Source organism: Notamacropus eugenii, chromosome 5 (assembly GCF_028372415.1).
Source record: "Notamacropus eugenii isolate mMacEug1 chromosome 5, mMacEug1.pri_v2, whole genome shotgun sequence".
Classification (NCBI taxonomy): domain Eukaryota; kingdom Metazoa; phylum Chordata; class Mammalia; order Diprotodontia; family Macropodidae; genus Notamacropus; species Notamacropus eugenii.
The window spans coordinates 356,992,144-356,999,682 of NC_092876.1; the positions used below are offsets into that span (position 1 = coordinate 356,992,144).

Below are 7,539 nucleotides of genomic sequence, written 5' to 3' on the forward strand. Positions count from 1 at the left end.
CAGTACCTCAGAGTTTTGCTTTAATTTGCATTTCTCTAAGCAATAGTGATTTAAAGCATGTTTTCATAGGATTATAGATAACTTGACCAATAAGAGCGTTGCAAGAGGCACCCTAGTGTAAAGAACTGAGAGCTGACCTTAGAGTCAAGCAGATCTGAATTTAAGTCTTGCCTATTACTGTGGTCACATTGTTTATATGACCATTAACAAGCCACTTAATCTGTAAAAATCACTGTAGACAACACTTTTGAATGCAGGGAAAACAATATTAAAATGTAATTGGGAAATAATTAACAAAAATAAATACAAATACAATAAAACATAGATAACATTAATATGTGATTTTCTAACTCCAAATTGTTGCTCTAGGTAACTCTCTAAGATCAGTGGTGTAGAGAACCATTGTCTACCTCCATTGGGAAAGGAGTTTCCTCTCTAGTTGACCCCTATACCATTGAAATCGTAGATCTGGTAAAAAAAAAAATCCATAAAAAACAAGTATTGTCACATGTCCAAAAGCCAAATGGATAGTCTTGTCTTACGGAAAGGAAATCAGTAGTAAACTCAGGAGGGATAATTCAGGGACATAGCCTTAGGCTCATTTGACCATAGAGAAAATAGTCTCTTACTTCCTCAGGTCTAGGTACACTCCATGGGAGGCTTTGGAGCAGGTCATAAACCCCAGAGTACTCACATATCCACCAATACATTCAGTCATGGCACTGAGGAGAGGAGAAGAGGAGACACAGGACCATACAGAATCCTTGCCAAAGTTTCAAAACCCAGCAATTGCTCCTGATCTCTCTCCTAGACTCAACAATCATGTTTTTCACCATATCCTTTCTCAGTACTAGGTCCACTGATTCTCACTAAATATTCTGTCATCACCAATCATAGATCTTCAGAGTTGGAAAAAACCTCAAAGTCCATGCTGTCCAATCCACACCTGAAAGAGAATTCTCCTTGAAATCTATTCTACAAGTGATAATATGACCTTCACTCAGACCTCCTGTGAGTGAAGGTAAATGGGTCTTCAGGGAAGACTAGCATCTCTAGTGTGATGGTTTACTTAGCCCTTTTCAGGGTGCTCATCCACCTTTGGTATCCACCTATTACCCAGTTTTCACCTGTGGCTCCCAGAAGTTGTAGCATGTACAGTGCCCATACCCCAATAAAACCTTTTCAACAGGTGGGCTAAACCAAGTTGAGGGTAACCAACAGGACTCAAACCCATTAGTGAGTTGGGGGATGTCTACCCCAAGCATGCCCCTGGAGGAATGAGCAGGTGAGAACAATTTGTTCCAATGACTAGGAAAGTGGCTAAAGTAGGTGCTGTGGAGCACTTAGAGTTTGGTCAGACATCAAAGAAGCCAAGGTCATCCACTGCATCCTGGGCCATCACCAGTTGTCTTGATTTTTGTCTTTGCCACTGGATTTTGATGACTCTGGGAGAGAGAATGAGGCTGATGACTTTGTACATCTCTAACTCACTTAAGTCCAATTCATGAGCAAGTCAACACCCATGAGCCACTGTTTTCTCTCAACATTGTAATATCATTGGTTCTCTTCCAAAATGAAAGAGAAAAAACAACAAAGAGTCATCTAACCTTCACTTAAACCCCCACTGTGAGTGGAAGGAATAGTCTTTTCCATTCAATGGTGAAAGTGACTGCAGTTTCCTGAAATTCTTGATGGTTCTCAAGGTCACCTATTAAATCAATTGCCTCTACTTTGATACTATAAGCAATGTTATATGTTGAATTCAAATTTCATAAATTTCAGTATGCTGGGAGAAAGTACCAGTTATATTGAGACTTCATAAAGAAGTCCATGTGGCTTTTGGATTTTTTTTCCCTCATGTCAAGACTAAATTTGCTTTCTTGCAACTCCCACCTATAGTTCCTAGTACTGTCCTCTGGGACCAAACAGAAGAGACCCAGTTTGCTTCATGGGAATTCCCTGAAAAACTTGAAGATAGTCAACATATCTTTCCTATGTCTCAGAAGGCTAAACATCTTTACCTCTGGTAACGAGTCCACAGATAGTATGACAATGTCTTCATCATCCTGGTTGCCTTCTTCTGGATGCTGTCTGTCTTGCCTAAAATGTAGGTTCCAGAACGGAACATAATTCTTTACATGTAGTCGGATTAGGACCAAGTACAGAGGGACCCTCACTTCTCTAGTCCCGGACAATCAAACCTAAATACAAGTCTGAATGCTAAGAACTGAATGGAATCTGAATACATTGAATGTTCGCTATTCTATCATAGTTAGCTCTTTTTGAGTTTGCCAGTCACTAAAAATGCCAGATCTTTTTTTTTTTTCAAAATTCTCTTTCCCCCACACTCCCTTTATTCCTAGCATCCACATTCTTTCTCCTCATCTATCATGGACTTGTAAAGTTGTTTTTTAAAATCCAACTCCATATCTACATTTATGTCTCTTCCAGCCTGTCAAGATCTTTTGAATCCAGTGTGTAGATAACTCTCCCAAGATTGCACCAGTTAGAGAGTTGACAAGTATGCCACCTATGGCTTTATATAAACCAATGATGAAAAAAAGTTAAGGGAATTTCTCTAGAGACTATTTTTCAAATTAGTATAACCCACTAAGTATAGTGGCTGTTATATAGAGAGGCAATAGTGATGAATGGTGATAAAAAGCAAAAAATAAGATTCTGCCTCATACATCATATGTGAATTGTGGATTTTCTGAACTCTTCACAGTTCTGTTCCAGTAAGAGCTTGTCTTTAGCTGACAAATACCACATCCTCAGGATGAGGATCCAGGGCACAGAGAAAGAAGGTACTGGAGATAGACTTTGTTTACTCCCAAATTTTGCTCAAACCAGATACATTTAGCAAGAATCTGGAGAGGCTGATGAAATGGTCATGAAATCATCGATTACAGAACTTGAGATATGGAAAAGACCTCAGCTCTTACAACTGACAAGTTATTGTCCCCACGAAGGGTTGGGATGGGGAACCTATCACTTCTCTAAACAACTCATTCTCTTTTTGACTAGGTTTAAGTATGAAAGATTTTAAAAATATCAAGCCTGAATTTGCCTCTTTGTAACTTCACATGTTTCTACTGGCTCTGCCCTTGGGGGCCAAGCAGAAAAAATGCAATCTCTCTTCCTCATAACAGCCCTACATGTACTTGAAGACAACTATAACATCCTCCTCTCCCTCCTAGTTTCTTGAACTAATCTTCATATAGCATGGACTCAAGACCTCTCATCATCTTGTTACCCTCCTTTGGACACCCTGGTCACATGTGCCAAAAGCCCATGAAGGCAGAAAAACAACAAGGTCTTTTGAAGGATGCTCTAAATTCAGGTAGGTGAAGAAAAAACTAATTTCCAATAATAAATATTACGGGGTTTATAGACAAAGAAGAAATGGGTATAAGAAGTGAGTCACTAGGAAAAGCACAAGAAATAGCATGTATTAAAGATATAAGCAGAGAAAAATGGGAATGAGCAACCCAGAAAGAATATACTGGTACTAGAAAAAGAGATTGAAAGCTTGGGGAAGATTTGTGTGGACACAAAGAGGAAAAAAAGACCAGAAAGAAAATCATCCTAGAAGTAAATCAGGTTCATGAGATTAATAGTGACTTATTTAAGACTAAGGTATTGAACTGATTTCTTAATCTGCCTTTAATAAGAGAAATGGAGCTAAGCATATTTTCAATTAGATTATAATGTGGAGTTTAAAAACATATATCCACAGACGGTTAGAAGAACCTGGAAAATGGGAGGACAGGATGCTCAGCAGACCATGATGAGATCTACATTTGGCAGTGATGATTGCAAATAGTTAACAGGGTGCCTGTAAAAGAACACTTCATTTGTGAATAACCTAGGGAATAGACATTCAGTTCACTCCTAGAGGCAGTAAGTGCGAGTCTGGTTCATCTTGTCTCCCTGTAGCTCCTAATGTGGTCAAGAAAGCTCCATATATCAATAATAAAGTAATTTCTGGAAAAGACCACTCATGTTTGAAAAGGGCATCAGAGACTTATTACAATTCACTTTAATTTAGCAAATATTTACTGAGCATCCATGGGGCTAGCATTGTGTTAAAGTGTTCCTGAGGGCATGTGCATGTGTATACTTACATACATATGTATGCATGTATATGTATATACATATATATGTGAACTGTGACTTATACATTTGCTTTCTCTCTTCTCTCTGTCATTCTCTCCTTCTCCCTCTCCCTCTCCCTCTCCCCCCCCTTTCTTTTCCCCCCCAGTGTAGATCACAGCCTATAAATTATCCATTCATTTCACAAGCATTTATTAAATGTCATTTATTGTCAGACAATGTGCTAAGTGATAGGGATACAAAGACAAAAATGAATTATTCTGTACCCTCAGGGAGCTTACATTCTATTGGATGAAAACAACATGGACGTTGTGGGAATTTGTTTTGCTTGACTCTGTGTGTGTGTGTGTGTGTGTGTGTGTGTGTATTTTAATGAGAGGACAGATAGGAGAAAGAGGAAGTAAATGCTTGTTAGTTAAAAATTAAAACAAAAGATTAAAAATAGTGAAAATAATTGGCACCCAGAAAAGTAAATGAAAATAGATACAAAATTAATTCCAAAGGGAAAACTCTAATAACTGGGAATTGTGGGGTGGCAATGAGTAAAGGTTTCCTGGAGGTGGTAGCCCTTGAACTTATCTTTTGAAGGAGATTAGCGATTCTAAGAGGTAGAGGTGAGGACACTTCCAAGTACGGTGGACAACTTGTCTCAAGGTCTCCATACAGGATATAGAATTTAGTATGGGGAACAGGAAGCATGCCAGCTTGGCTGAAATGTAGAATTTGTGAAGGAGAGTATTATGTAATGGTTTGGAAAGGTAGACTGGAACCAGATGGTGAAGGACTTTGAAAAAGAAACAAGAATTAGTGTTTTTTCTGATGGGCAAGAGGAAATCACTGGAGTTTCTTGAGTACTAAAGTGAAATAGCAAGATCTAGACTTTAGAAAAAGAAATCTTGTAACCGTATGGAGGGGGCCAGCTATATGGCACAGCAGCTAGAGCCTGGAGTCTGGAAGATTCATCTTCCTGAGTTAAAATCTGGACTCAGACACTTGCTAGCTGTGTGACCTTGGACAAGCCACTTAACCCTATTTACTCAGTTTTCTTATCTGCAAAATGAGCTGGAGAAGGAAATGGCAAACTACTCCAGTATTTCTGACAAGAAAACCCCAAATGAAATCGCAAACTGTCAGACACAACTGAAAAACAACTGAACAATAGCAAGTGTGTAGAGGAGATATTGAAGAGGGAAAGGACTCGTCTTCTCATGCTGTGTAGTTTTCTATAGAAGGCTTACTCATAAATGCTAGAGATGTTCCTCTGGATTTTTAATATTTTAAAAAGTGCCAAAGAATACTAGAACTCTCTGTATGTTAATCCTTACTCATTATTTTATCATCTCACTTCTTTTGTCAATCATAAATGCCTTTAATAATGCCCTTTATGCCAGTTATCGTGGCAATATGGTGAAGCCTCACTACAATAGACATGTGTCTTTCCATTGCCCTTTGGGTAATCTGAAATATTGATGTTTCTAAGGTTATGGTGTTCCATGTCACATATATGCATACATACATACATATGTGTACTAATATGTGTACATATGTGAGATGTTTTATATATACATACATTATAATACTAACATATCTATCCATGGAAGAATATTGAGATTCAAAATATGGACTTTTACACTATTGAGAAGCCTGAGTCATTCAAAAGAACTGCATGTTTTTCTGCATGTGATCTTCTGTTTAATTCCAGGTCCAGTTCATTGTTCATGGGCAGTGCTTGTTTAAGAGATACACATGTGTATAAACACACTTGTATCTATACACATACATATGTGTATATATACATGTGTTTTGTGTATATGTGTGCATGTATACATGTTTATACAATACACATATGCATATGTGCATTCATGTGTGTACATGTATGGATATGTTGTATGCATATATATGTATGCATATGGATATGTGCATATATGTGTACATATACATACATATATACTTATAGACATATAATATATAGACATATATATACATATATACTAATAGAAAAGAATGTATATAATCCAAAAGATGACATGCTAGTAAATGTCTGAAGCCAGAATTGATCTCAGAAAGCTGAGGCTTTCTGACTCCAGGCCCAGCACTCTATGCACATATCTGCCATGTAGACTTAAGTTGGTTTAGCTGTTCATCCTAATTTCGTTTCATATGTGCCATTTTTGCTTTCTCATGTTTCTTTCCTTATGGTTTCACCCACAAATGGTCCCTTTATGATATGAATTATTAGTGTCTCATTCCACAGTTTCTGCAAACTCATTTTCCTGTGCACTGTTTTTTTGGTCTTTTGTAAGGAAAAGCTTCTTGAAATGTCCTGTCATCTTCCTTTGTAACGTCTTGCAAATGAGCTTGTATTCTGAACAAGTTTTGCCCTGTTTGTGTGTTTGCTTGCTTTTCAAGCCTTTCCATTTGGCAATGAATTATAAGAGGTCATCCAAACCAACATTACCTGAATGAGAATGCCATGTGTCTGTGTGTGCAACACTGTTGGCAGTCTGATCACTTATTCTTAGAATAATGAATTTATTTGTTTTTAAAAATAATAATATTTTAGAGTTAGACCTTATCTGAGGGTTGTGCTGCTCTCTGTATGTTCTCCCATCTATCCACCCTTCCCCAGTTTAGCTCCGGCTTCGCCATGACCACCACTACCACCTTCAAGCTCCCGGGTGTTGTGTCCTCAAAGTGATGGGTCTAATTTTACTTTGGGTTTTGATGAGCCTACAGAACAAATAGTGAGAAAGAACAAAATGGCATCTAATGTTTTTGGGACTTCTGAAGAAAATCAACCTTGTTGGGTCAAGTCAGCAGAGGTTCAGTCTAGTAGGGATAATTCTGAACCATCTGGACTCCAAAGAAGAAACTCTTCTGAAGCTGGTCCTGGAGAGTTTTTAGGTCCAAAGAGAGAAGACAATGTACATAAAAATATGGAAGCAGACTTACAAGTTGACCTGGGACACAATGAAGATAAATCAGTGCCTACTGCACCTGCTCCCAGTCCATTTGCATCAGAACCAGCATCAGTCAGAAGAAATCCATCTGGTGGCAAGTCCAGCTTAGTCCTTGGTTAAATATGACTTTTGTTCTCCTTCTCCTCCATGCTTGTGAACTGCACAACTTGAGCATGACTGTACATCTCTTTAAAATTTCCTTCATGGTGGGGCAGAGCCAAGATGGCAGAGGAGAAAGACACACATACTCTAGTGCTTCCCTCATAGCCCACAAAATACCTGTAAAAAATGACTCTCAATAAATTCTAGAACAGCAGAAGCCACAGAATGACAGAGTGAAAGATATTTTCAGCCAAAGGTAACCTGGAAGACCAACAGAAAGGGTCTATCCTACAGGATACTGAGCTGAACAGAGCACATCCCTGGCTGTCACATGGGGAGAAACAGGAGTGGAACAGGCCTC

At 38.4% G+C, this 7,539-nt stretch overlaps 1 pseudogene; it reads left to right on the top strand.

Moving 5' to 3' along the window:
• The first annotated feature begins 6,875 nt into the window (after nt 1–6,875).
• Nucleotides 6,876–7,196, top strand: LOC140509265 (jupiter microtubule associated homolog 1 pseudogene; annotated as a pseudogene).
• Nucleotides 7,197–7,539: the final 343 nt, after the last annotated feature.